The sequence below is a fragment of the Hypanus sabinus genome, unplaced genomic scaffold (assembly GCF_030144855.1).
Source record: "Hypanus sabinus isolate sHypSab1 unplaced genomic scaffold, sHypSab1.hap1 scaffold_1156, whole genome shotgun sequence".
NCBI lineage: Eukaryota > Metazoa > Chordata > Chondrichthyes > Myliobatiformes > Dasyatidae > Hypanus > Hypanus sabinus.
Genome location: NW_026779214.1, coordinates 56,186 through 69,648, shown reverse-complemented (window position 1 = coordinate 69,648; position 13,463 = coordinate 56,186). Strand labels below are relative to the sequence as shown.

At 43.9% G+C, this 13,463-nt stretch overlaps 2 long non-coding RNA genes across 2 annotated transcripts in view; one reads left to right on the top strand and one right to left on the bottom strand.

The window, feature by feature from the left end:
* LOC132386426 (uncharacterized) overlaps positions 1 to 3,734 on the top strand; it is a 31,379-nt gene extending 27,645 nt beyond the window's left edge. Inside the window, exon 3 of the long non-coding RNA XR_009509533.1 lies at positions 3,683 to 3,734. This is a non-coding gene — a long non-coding RNA (uncharacterized LOC132386426). The remainder of the gene's footprint in view (positions 1 to 3,682) is intronic.
* Positions 1 to 13,463, bottom strand: part of LOC132386427 (uncharacterized) — a 41,044-nt gene that overhangs the window by 12,115 nt on the left and 15,466 nt on the right. The window lies entirely within an intron of this gene.

The window sequence follows — 13,463 nt, the reverse complement described above, 5'->3', positions numbered from 1 at the left end:
ACAGAGAGGGTGCAGAGGAGATTTACGAGGATGGTCCCGGTAGTGAGGAGCATGCCCATTGAGAATAGATTGAATGATCTTGTCCTTTTCTTCTCAGAGCAACGAAGGATGGGTGGTGACATAATAGAGGTGTATAAGATGATCAGGGGCTTTGTTTGTGCAGATAGTCAGAGGTCTTATCCCAGGGCTGAAAAGGCTAATGTGTGAGGGCACATTTTGAAGGTGTTTGGAAGTAGATACAGAGGAGATGTCAGGGGTACGTATTTTAAGCAGTGAGTGATGAGTTTGTGGAATGGTGCAGGAGGATACAATAGGGTATTTGAAGAGACTCCTGGGATGGAACATGGAGTTTAGAAAAAATAGAGGGCTATGTGTAATCCGGGGTAAATTCAAAATTCAAAAAAAATGTTCGGTAAACCATTGTGGGCCAAAGGACCTGCATTGTGCAGGACGTTTTCCATGTTCTATGTTCTAAATGCTCTTCATATTACAAGACATTCAATCCTCGGTTTTATATTCTGATTCTCTTGAAATAAAATTTTACACGGCATTTACCTTCCTGACCACAGAATCAACCAACAAATTAAGTTTTCAAATGCTGCACAGGAATCCCAAATGCTTTTGCACTTCAGATTTTTATGTTTTATTTCCATTTAGAAAGCAGTAAAACTTTCATTTCTTCTAACAAAGTTTACAACCATAAACCTCTCAACATTGGATTCATCTGCCACTTATTTGACCATTCCCTTAATGTGTCGAATTCTTCTGTATCTTCCCTATTCTTTCAAATCTACTGCCGATTCACTTATCTTTGTATCGTCTGCAAACTTTGCAACAAGGCCATCAATTCCATCAGGTCCATCAATCCCATCATTCAAATCATTCTCATATAATAAAAAAAAATTGGTCACAACACAAAGCCATGAGGAACACCAATAGTCAAGGTAATGAATCAGAAAAGGATCCCATTCTCCCCGCTCTTTTCCTCCTGGTAAGCAGCACTTCTTGAATCCGTGCTGGTATCTTTTCAATAATACCATGGGTTTATAGTTTGTTAAACAGCCTTATGTGTGGCAGCTTGTGAAAAGCCTTCTGAAAATCTATGTCCACAACATCAACTTATCTATATCGACACAACATCAACATATTTGTCTATCTTATTTTTTTCTTTCTTCAAAGAATTCCAACAGATTAGTCAGGCATGGTTTTCTCAAGGAAACCATGCCTCCGACAAGCTATTCGTGCCTCCCAGAATCCCTAAACCACATCCTTTACAATCAACTCCAACATCGTCCCTACCACTAAAGTCTGATTATCTGGCCCCTTCTTTCCTATCTTCTGCCTTTCACATTTCTCAAAGAGTGGGGCGACTGGGACGTTCCGGAGTTTGGAGAACAATTCCAGTCCCATCATGCTCGGAGTCTCTTTACATCCACTGAGTGGAAAGCTTGGGATATTCCCGACTGATCGAGTTTCTTTTCACGGTTCAAAGACCGATAGGCTTGGGAATTGATCATTACAAATTGTCCTGTGATTACACAGCTTGTACCTTGGTTTACTAGGTGGCGCAGCTTGAGGGGATGGAAGTCCTTGTTCCATCTTGCATCTCAATAAATAAGTAAATAATAGATTTGGGGCAACACATCTGAACTGCGGAGGAATTTGGGGTGGGAGAAAAAAAATGATCAGTGGTCCTGGTCCAGGTGAGTCCAGCAAATAGGATAACCACTGAAAAGTGACTGCTAAGCAGCTAAGAAATAAATATAGGAATCAGAATCAAAAGGTTAATATACTCTGCATTGTTATGTAAAGTGCGTGCGCTTGTTACAGGATCAATTAGATTAGGGAGTTAAAAGTGTGCCTCAAAGACTGGAGGAAGATTGCTGATATTCATGATACTTTGGTCCCACTTTTGGGGAGGAATGGAGATGATTTGATTGGACAGGGTACAGCTGAATCATGCTCGGACTGAGGTCCTGACAAGACACATAACTACGGCTATAGACAGTCTTTCACTAAATTGCAGGGAAATGGGTTCCACAGATTGGAAATGTTATGGATGATGTTTAAGTGTATCTTGTTTCTCACTTCTTCTGGCAGCAATAGTGTTAACTTTGATGTCTAAATATGTGGATTTGATCCCAGGGTCAGTGCGCACATACGACCCCCAACTGACGACACTGAGTCAGGACCTGTTTGTTCATGGTCACCTTCAATTGATTATTCTTGGCAAACTTGTTTATCCAAATAGAAGCTATTTACATAGAGCTTGATAAGGGTAGGCAGTGCGTGTATCTACATTGATTTTACTCAGGCGCTGGGCAAAGTCTTTTTGGATGGTAATCCGGAAAATTCAGATGCATGTGGTTGGCAGGGAATTGGCTGTTTGGAGTCAGTACTGGCTTTCGCATAAGAGACAGGAGGAGTGGTTGAAGGAAAACATTGGAGCTGGAGGTCTTCGATTAGTGGAGTTTCACAGCGATCTATTATGGGACCTCTGCTGCTTGTAATGTCTCTAGATGTCCTGGATGAAAATGTAGATGGATTCGTTAGTAAATTAGCAGATGATACCAGGATTGACGGAGCTGTGGATAGTACAAGGGAGTGGCAATAAATACAACAAAATATAGATCAGTTGCAGATATAGGCTGAGAAATGGCAGATGGAATTTGACCCAGAGAAATGTGAGGAACTGCAACTCTGCAGGGCAAATGCAAATAGACAGAACGCTGTTATGGACAAGGTCTTTTAGAGTGTTGCTGAGCAGAGATCATGGCATCCCCATTCATTGCTAGTTGAATGTAGCTACACAGGTTGATATGTTGCTTCAGAGAAGCTTACAGAATGCTTTCATTTATTTGTCGAGGTATTGAGTTCAAAATTCATGTTCCCACTTGGTAAAACTCTCGTTGGGCCACGTCAGGATCACTGCATAAAGTTCTGGTGGCCCCACACTTGGAAGGATGTGGAGGCTCTGTAGAGGGTGCAGAGTATGTTTACCAGGATGCTGCCTCAGTTAAAGGGTGTGTACTATCACAAGAGGGGTAATAAAATAGTTGTTTTCACTGCAACTCCAGAGACTGAGAGGTGATCTGATGCAGGAAGATGGAGGGATTTGGACATGGTTTAGGTAGGAGGGATTAGTGGGTTTGGTTTACCAATGACGGACTGGGTCATATTTACTACTACTGACAGGCTTTTCCGTACAATGGCATTGATGTTTCCATATCAGGCCACGAGAAAACCAGTCAATATACTCTCTAACATACATCTGTGGAAATTTGTAAATGTTTCAGCTAACATGTCAAATTTTGTCAAGCTTCCAAGAAAGTATAGCGTTTTTGGTGACATTCAAAATCTACTCAAATTTCTATTGAAATATAGCCGCCGAAATACCTTCTTTACAACAGCATAAATATGTTGGGTCCAGGTTAGGTCCTCGGATATATTCACACCCAGGAACTTAGCTCCCTCATTTAATTTCTGATCCCTCCATGAGGATTGGGGTGTGTTATTCTCTCAACTATTTTCTGTCACCTGTCCTCATACCTGAAACCTTTTCAGTGCAACAGCACTCCAGAAAGCATGCTGTGGAATTCTTCCATGGGCAACAAAGTCAATAGTCTGAGATAACGGAGCTGCAAGCTGAATTCACTGTTCTTTGTTTCTTGTCAATTCACAGGAAAATATGTGCGAAAGTCTGAGATGCATATTCCCACATAGCTGTCCAGAACACAGCATGCAACCGTTTGGTAAGTAAAGATCTGTTAAGAGCTCGTAAGAACAATGCATTCCAGTCATCCACAACTCTCTGAGTCAAAAGCCTACCTCTCATGTGCCCTTTGAACCCATGCCTTCTCACTCTAGATGCCTACCCTTTGGTATTTGACATTTCAACCCCGGGAAACAGATACTCCCCGTCTAATCTATCTGTGCCTCTTTTAATCTTATAAACTTTTATCTGATCCCGCCTCAGTCTCTGGTGTTCCAGAGAAAACATTTCAGCTTCCTTTCCAATTGTATCTAGTCTCATTTGTAGGCCAAGCTGATGCTGAGGAAATACACCTCCAGAAATATGATTTTGATTTCTGCAATGAGTATGTGTGTGTATGGCAAATATCCATCAGCATTTCCTGGTGAATGATTCAGAGCACACGACTAATGATAAGAGGATGTTCATCATGACATTGGAGTTGTTTCCTTCTGTGTAATAAAGTACTTCAATTTGCTGCATCCGACTACCACTTCTGAGCTATTATAATTTGAGAATGAAAAATGCTAAAAGTCCAAGTGCAACTATTATATTTATATTTTCTGCCAATTACACTACTGACAGTTAGGGCAGAAATAAATGTCTTCCTTCTCTGGCCGTGGTCAGGGCTTTCTTCACCATGTCACTAGCTTCCTCTTGGGTTTCAGTGCAGTCCAGTACACATCCCACGTGGAGACTGAGGAGAAGCCTTACACTCAGATCTAGAATAATTCTTCATTGCTGTTTCTGGAGCAGTTTGGTCTTACTAGTCAGAGTTGTTATTCCTTGGCTGAACGCCCAGACCCGTGGACCTCTCTTAGCCTGGCCTCTACTTATTGACCTATTTGGTACGGCTGATACTGCCGAGAGCCAAAGCGGAAGCCCCTGTCTCCAGACAACATAGAACTCAGGGTCATTGAGGCACAATGGCCTCCAAACCTAAAGCTTGTGGTCCTCTTTCAGGCCTTTATTTTTTGCTATCCCTTATTTTAAGCATTGACACAATTTAACATTCATCATAAACCACTTCCTCCTGTATCCAAACCTTTATGAATCAGGTTTTCTATCCGATTCAATGTTAAATGTTTATTTTATAACATTTTTATGGCTCCAAGCTTTCAGTAACAAATGAATATTGCTGACCTTGTATTGTAGATTGGGAATTGCACAGAGGGTTAGAATCACCTAAAGTCTGGATGGTGACAATCTTCAATCTTCCACGACTCTTCAGTCAGTGATAAATGGATGCTTTAGTTGTGTCAAAATAATTCGTCATCGGCTAAGCACTATCTCTGAGCTTAGTCTATTTATTTACTCTTTGAATAATTCACGTCTTCCTGTTGGAATTCTTTGAGGAGAATACAAGTAGGATAGATACATGGGATGCAGCAGATTTTGTTTATCTGGACGTTAGGAAGGCCTTTGACAAGTTACCACACAGATGGCTGATTACCAAAGTAAGAGCCCACGTTATTACTAGAATGTTATTAACATTGTTAGGTCATTGGCTGATTGGTAAGAGGCAGCAATTGGGAATAAAATGCTCCTTTTCCGGTTACCTGCCAGTGGCCAGTGGTGTTCCGCAGTGGTCGGTGTTGGGATCACTTCTTTTTTTTTTGCTGTATATAATGACTTAAATGATAGAATAGATGGTTGTGTTGCCAAGTTTCAGATGTTAGAAAGATTCGTGGAAGGGCATGTAGTGTTGAGGAAACAGGTAGAATAGGAATATAGAGAACATAGAATTGCAACAGCACAATACAGGCTCCTTGGTCCACAAAGCTGTGTCAAATATGTCCTTTCTTTAGAACTTTTGCATTATGCCGATGACCTTTTGCTTTATATTTTTAATGTTAAGACTTCATTACCTTTCGTACTTCCTTCATTCTCCTGTTTTTGCCAGTTTTCAGGACATAAAATAAATTTTCATAAGAATGAACATTTTCCTTTGAATAATTTGGTATCAATTAATAGCAACCTTACCTTTAAAATTGTAAGAAATCAATGTAAACACAAGGAAATCTGCAGATGCTGCTAATTCGAGAAACACACACAAGATGAAGGTGGAACGCAGAAGGCCAGGCAGCATGTATAGAAAGAAGCATTGTCGATGTTTCGGGCCGAGACCATTCGTCAGGACTAACTGAAAGAAAAGATAGTGATTTGAAAATAGGAGGTGGAGGGGGGAATGCAAAAATATAAGAAAAGACCTGAGCGGGTGGGTTGAAGCAAAAAGCTAGAGAGTTGATTGGCAAAAGGGATACAGGGCTGGAGAAGGGAAAGGAACATGGATCGGGAGGCCTAGGGAGAAAGAAAGGTGGAGAGGAACACCAGAGTGAGATGGAGAACAGGCAGCGTGATGGACAGAGAGAGAACAAAAAGTGGCGGGGGGGTGGGAATAACTAAATCAGGGCTAGGGTAAGAAGGCGAGGGGCATTAACGAAAGTTAGAGAAGTCAATGTTCATGCCATCAAGTTGGATGCTGCCCAGACGGTATATAGAAAAAGGAAGTCATCTCCTTCGTCCTGGAATGAAAAGCCTCATCCCGAGAGCAGATGCGGCGGAGACGCAGGAATTGCGAAGAGGGGATGACATTTTTGCAAGAAACATGGTGGGAATTCAAATAGTCCAGGTAGCTGTAAGATTCAGTCGGCTTATAGAAGATATGTGTAGATAAGCCGTCTCCAGAGATGGAGACAGGAAGATCAAGAAAGGGGAGGGAGGTGTCGGAAATGGACCAGGTAAATTTGAGAACATGATGGAAGTTGGAGGGAAAGTTAATGAAATCAACGTGTTCAGCATGCGTGCAGAAAACAGCACCAATGCAGTCGTCGATGTAGCGAAGGAAAAGAGGGGGGCAGATACTCGTATAGGCTTGGAACATGGACTGCTCCACAAAGCCAACAGAAAGGCTGACGTAGATGGGACCCATGCGGGTGCCCCTGGCTGCACCTTTGGTATGGAGGAAGTGGCAGGAGCCAAAGGACAAATTATTGAGAGTGAGAACGAATTCCTCTAGACGGAGTTGAGTGGTGATAGACGGGAATTGGTTTGGTCTGGAATCCAAAAATAATCGGAGAGCTTTAAGACCTTCTTGGTGGGGGATGGAGGTATATAGGGACTGCACGTCTATGGCGAAAATATAGCAGTGGGGGGCAATAGAACTAAAAATCACTGAAAAAATTCAGAACATGAGAAGTGTCACGAACATAGGTGGGAAGGGATTGAACAAGGTTGGATAAAACAGTGTCAGGATACGCAGAAATGAGTCCGGTGGGGCAGAAGCAAGCTGAGACAATAGGTCTACCTGGACAGGCATGTGGATTTGTGGATCTTGTGCAGGAGGCTGAGACGGGAAGTACAGGGTGTGGGAACTATGAGATTGGTGGCAGGGGATGGGAGCTCCCCTGAGCTGACAAGGTTGGTGATGGTGTGGGAGACAGTGGCCTGGTGCTCCTTAGTAGGGTCATGATCGAGGTGTAAGTAAGAGGAGGTATCAGTGAGTTGTCGCTGTGCCTCGGCCATGTAGAAGTCAGTACACAAGGCCACGACAGCGCCCCCTTATCAGCGGGTTTGATACTGAGTTTGGGGTTGGAGCGGAGAGCAGAGCTTTCGGAAGAAGTGAGGTTGGAAGTGGAACAAGTGGAAGTCCAGATGGTTGATGTTCCGTCAGCAGCTAGCAATAAAGAGATCCAGAGCAGGCAGAAGACCAGAGCGGGGTGTTGATGAAGAGGAGTTTGGTTGAAGACGGGTCATCGGTGGGGGTGGGAGTCCTTGCCGAAGAATTAGGCTCGTAGACGGAGCCGGCGGAAGAAAAGTTCAGCATCATGGCGTACGTCGAACTCGCTGAGGTGTGGGCGAAGGAGCACAAAGATGAGGTCTTTACTGAGGACAGAGCACTCTGCCTCAGGGAGTTGAATGTCGGAGGGGATGGTAAATTCCCGGCACGGTTGAGAGTTGAGATCACAGGGGAGAGGCTGGTGAAGTCGGTGGAGAGGGGAGGATTAGGGTGAGAGGAAGGTGGAGCCTCTGAGGGTCCAGGAGCTGACGATGGGATTGAGGGAGAGGAGAATGCAGAGTGGTGCTTGGGGAAGGTCAGACAGGAGTCACAACCGCTGCACGTGAAGACCCGGCCTGGTGTTCAAGGCTGGAGTCGCAGTTGGGGTCTGCGCAATTGCGTTGAAGGTGTCCATGGTCGTTGGAACTGGCATTGATGATGCTGGAGTCCGGGTTTTGAATATGCCCTGGGTTGCTGTGGCAGCCGAGATCGACGGCGGGGCCATTCCATGGTCTTTGGAACCAGCATTGATGGTGCTGGAGTCCGGATTTTGAATATGCCCTGGGTTGCTGTGGCAGCCGAGATCGACGGGGGGCCATTACATGGTCTTTTGAACCAGTATTGATGGTGCTGGAGTCCGGGTATGAGAGAGTGTGAGATGTTTGAGAGAGCCATGGTTTTCAAGGGACATTGGAAGATTATTTCGAAAAAGAGAAAGATCTATAATAAATATAGGCAGCATGGTGTAAATGACGTGTTTGAGGAATATAAAGAATATAAATAAATTTTCTTAAGGAAGAAAATAGAAACGCTAAAAGAAGATACGAGTTTGCTTTGGCAAGTATGGTGAAAATAAATCCTAAAGGTTTCTACAGTTATATCAATAGCAAAAAGATAGTAAGGGAGAAAATTGGTCCCTTAGAGAATCAGAGTGGACAGCTATATGTGGAGCCAAAAGAGATGGGGTCGATTTTGAACAATTTATTTTCTTCGGTATTCAATAAGGAGAAGTAAATTGTATCGTGTAAGATAAGGGAAACAAGTATGGTAGTTGTGGAAACTATGATGAGTAAAAAAGAGGAAGTACTGGCGCTTTTAACGAATATAAAATGGCAAAAGCCTTTGGGTCCTGACAGGATTTTCCCTTGGACCTTGAGGGAAGTTAGTGTAGATACAGCTAGGGCTGTGACAGAAATATTTCAAATGTCATTAGAGACGGTCATCCCTACTTCGAGACACACCGCTAATTCTGCGACACCTCTGGTGCCTGACTGCATCGGTCTCGACCATTGCTCTGGATTCATCAGCTGCGTGGAGAGCATTCACCCCTGCATGGGCAACAGCTTGCTTTATGTATCGTACTACCCTGACTTGCATATTGACTTTCATCCGCGAAGGTACAATATCCATGGTCGAACCTGACCAGCGGAGGGCCATCAACAGCATGTCTGACTATGGCCCCCTCTCCTGCTGCGATGAGGCCAAGTATATGTTGAATGAGCAACGACTCATATTCCGATTGTGTAGCCTCCAATCTCGACGGCATGAACATTGATTTCTTCAAATTCAAGAAATGAATATCCTGTGCTTCTTCCGCCCACTCCACCTCAGCGTTCCTTCGGATCCCCCCGCCCCATTCTGGTGGCTTTTTACTCCTTCACTTCCCCTCACGCACCGCCATGACCTCCTCATCAATTCTGTCTGGCTCTCCATCTCTTTTGTGTAATCCCGTGGTCCTGCGTCTCTCCTGTTAGATTCCTTTCTCTTCATCTCTTTGCCTTTTCTGCCTGTCACTCAGCTCTTCACATAATCGTTCCTCCAGAAACCAGACCCCTCCCGCACTCACTTGTCCTTCTACTCCTCCCCCATCACCTAATTCTGGCTTTTGTCTCTTTCTCTTTAATCAGAATGAAGGTTCCCAGCCCGAGCTGTCGACTGGTTGCTGAGTTCCTCCAACATTCTCTGTGTGTTTGCTTCTGTTTGTTTATTGATTAAAATAATCAGACTGGTTCAGTGGAAGAGGAATTTGTGGAATGGTCAGAGACAGTTTCATACAGTAGTTTATTTACCCAGGAACATGCCATTTCAGTTGTAATCTGTGTAAAGAGGTGGTATTACAGAGAGTTCTTGCGGTGAAGGATCCTGAATATGAGCAGTGGCAGATGTTTAAGGAGAAGGTTCGTTAGAGCCGACATTTATCCCGATCAGACAGAGGAATCACAGGGAGCAAACAACAGTCTGTGGTTAAAAGAGTTCAAGGTAAATATTAACTCAGAGAACAAACAAAGAGGCAACGACAGGGTGGACAAAACAGTCGGGATTTTTCCAGTAACTCATGATGCGACAAAAGATAAAAATATCAAGGAAAAACAGATTAGTTAACTCAATAATTTCCATTAGTGTTTTCAGTGGGGACACAGCAAACATCCTACAGATATCTAACGGTGACATTTCAATGCTGTGCCATAATGTGTAGCAATCACCATCAGGGGTGATAAACTAATGGGACTAAAAGCAAAAATATCCAGTTCCCAACGACCTGCACCAGACGGTTTCACAGGAAGGCTGGAGAGAAAGTAGAGACATTGGAATCTGTCAAAAATCACTGTTACAGAAAGGTCCCAGTGGAGCTGAAAACCATTGCTGAAGGGTGGAAGAGAAAGGAAAACAAAGTAGGTAACTGTACTGGAGTCTATAATCTGTGAAGAAATGACAAGTCATTTAGAAAAGTTTAATGTCATTGAACTAAACCAAGAGGGTTTACAGTCAGATTCACACAGCACAGAAACAAGTCTTCAGCTCAAATGGTCCACACTGACCAAAATTCCCATCTGAGCTTCTGGTCTGTAACCGCCTCACAACGATATTATGAACAATGTTATCCTCCGTCCTTGTCCCATTTCCCACCTTCTGACCCATATCCTTCAAAACCTTTCCTTCCCATTAGCCTGTCCGAGTACTGCTTCAATGTACCTGATTCAACCACTCCCCCAGTAGCTCATTCCATTTGCTGACCAGCCTGTGCTTGGAAATGTTGTCCTTTAGGTTCCTATTAGATCTCCTCTTAAACCAATGCCTTCCGGTTCCTGATTCCCCAACACTGGCAGAAAGACTGTTTTATTCGACCCACACTGCAATACACCTCTGCAATACCAGCACTCATTCTCTGACATTCCAGGGAAAATTGTCCAAAACACCTTTCACAATTCAGTCCTTTGAGATCCAGTCACATCCCAGTAAATCTCCTCTGCACTCTTTCCAGCGGAATGGTGTCTATCATACAGCAGGGCGACCTGAACTAAACTCTATTTGCAAAATGCGGCGAAACCAACGTGGTGTACATCTGCACCATTTCTTCCCAGCTTCTATATTCGGTGCCCTGACTGAAGGACAGTGTTCCAAACCCCTCTTCACCACCCTGTCCATCTGGAACCTGGTCTTGGACCCTGTAACCTGGGTTACTGAATATTAAAACAACACACAGAAAATGCCGGTGGAACACAGCAGGCCAGGCAGCATCTATAAGGAGAAGCACTGTCGACGTTTCGGGCCGAGACCTTTCACCCAACACTCAGGTTGGAGGAATAACACCTTATATACCAGCTGGTTAGCCTCCAACCTGATGGCATGAGCATTGACTTCTCTAACTTCCGTTAATGCACCTTCTTACCCCATCCCTGACATATTTAGTTTTTTTCCCCTTTCTCCCTTTATTTTTTCTTTCTCTCTCTGCGCATCACTCTGCCTGTTCTCCATCTCCCTCTGGTGCTCCCCTCCCCTTTTCCTTCTCACTCGGCATCCCGTCCCATGATCCTTTCCCTTCTCGAGCTCTGTAACCCTTTTACCAATCACCTCTCTGGCTCTCAGCTTCACCCCACCCCCTCCGGTCTTCTCCTGACATTTTGAATTCCCCCCCACTTTCAAATCTCTTACTATCTTTCCGTTCGGTTAGTCCTGACGAAGGGTCTCGGCCCGAAACTTCGACAGCCCTTCTCCCTATAGATGCTGCCTCGCCTGTTGCGTTCCACCAGCATTTTGTGTGATACAAGAGTTTTGAGACTTTATAGGGGAAGTTGGAGAAGTGTGTCTTTGTACTTTCAGGGGCATTTACCACATGTAAGGCAAGTGCACAAGACAAGAGCTCTGTGCTGGGAAGGAAGTGTGTTAATATTGATTGAAGTCAGGTTATCATACTGAGACAGAATAACGTGTAAGGAGGATATAATTGGTGGAGTTTTCCAGGGATCATCAATGACTTATTGATATTAATGACCCGATGAAAGGGCAGAATGTGCGGAATCCACGGTGTCAATGATGGGGAACGTGATGAGGGGACGTGTTGTGTTTGAACATCTGGTCTCTCCAACAAGACATGGGGAAGCTGGTGAGAAGAATACTTGGTAAATGAAGCTTAATGTGGTAAAGTGTGATGGCATGCAGAGAAGCAGGAGGAAACAAAAGTCAGACAATTATTTATGTAGAGATAAATTGTCAATGAGAGAAATAGAGAGGCGGCAATGTGTTCTCCTGCACAACAAAGTAGAGATGGGTGTAGTGAGTGGTTCATAAAAACATATATGACCAAGGTTCAGAGGTGAATGGTTCATTGATATTTATTGCTGTAGAGAAATAGAGAGGTTTTGTTACAGTGTCAGACAAATGCACAATGATGGATTTTGCAAAGTTAAAGCAGGTTATGACACAGACAGAGAATAATAGGTTCCTGAGGATTGTTGACGAAAAGAAAGATTTGGGGTACAGGTACATAATTTCATGAAGGTGCCAACACAGGTAGACAAGGTTGTGAAGAAGGTGCACGTCATGCTTGCCTTCATCGGCAAAAGGCTTTGAGAGGAGCTGGGATATCATATTACAGTTGTACAAATCAATAATGAAACCACACCAGGAGTACCCTGTGCAGTTCTGGTCACCACGAGAGGAAGGATGTGGTTCAGCTGAAACGATGCAAAAATGATTCACAGGAATGTTACATGGACCGCGGGATTCAGTTACAAGGAAAGATCATACTGACTTGGACTGTTTTCCACGAAGTGAAGGAGGCTGACAGGTGAAATGGTAGAACTTTATAAAACTAAGAGAGGCGTAGACAAGCAGAATCACTTACCCAGGGTGCAAGTATCAAATATGACAAGGTGCAGCTTTAAAATGCCAGGGTGAGTACTTAAAGGTGGGCATTAGTGGAGGTAAGATTAGTGTCTCCGTAAAAAGGGAGGGTGGGGAATAAATCGATTAGGGATGGGCTAAGAAAGGGAGGAAGTTTATTAACGGGTTTGAAAAAATCTATGTTCATTCCATCAGGTTGGAGGCTACCCAGACGGAATATGCGGTGTTGTTCCTCTAACCTGAGTGTGGCTTCATCGTGCCAGTAGAGGAGTCGTGGATAGACATATCAGAATGGGAATGGGACGCGGAATTAAAATATGGGGCCACTAGGAGGTGCTGCTTTCTCTGGCTTTTCATGTCTATCCACGGTCCCAGAACAGGAGCACTGCAATCCAGTAACGTTGCTCAGTCTCCTTCATCCTTCAACGCTGGCAGATGGTATCTATTTGGTACTACATATGCCGAATTGTAATAACCCCTTGACAGCGTTTGTTCAGCCTGCCAGCCGAATCTGTAACTGCCATCAGCAGAAGTTGTGATATTACTGGTGACATAGCTATTGTCCGTACAGTTAGCTAAATCTGATCCCATTACCCCGTAGATGCAATAACGGACTTCCCACTCATTCTCGTGAAGTTGTTTCAGAGATTAGGATTCGTGCAGTCCATTATAAGAAATTTAATGTCAGCGTTCAAAACAGTTCCATTGGCAAGAGTAATTTCTCTGGGCAGTTCAGACCAGTGCTCCCTTCACAGATCTAACATTGCTACTAAAGTAAAACACAGACTCAATCTTGCCCAAACCTCAGCA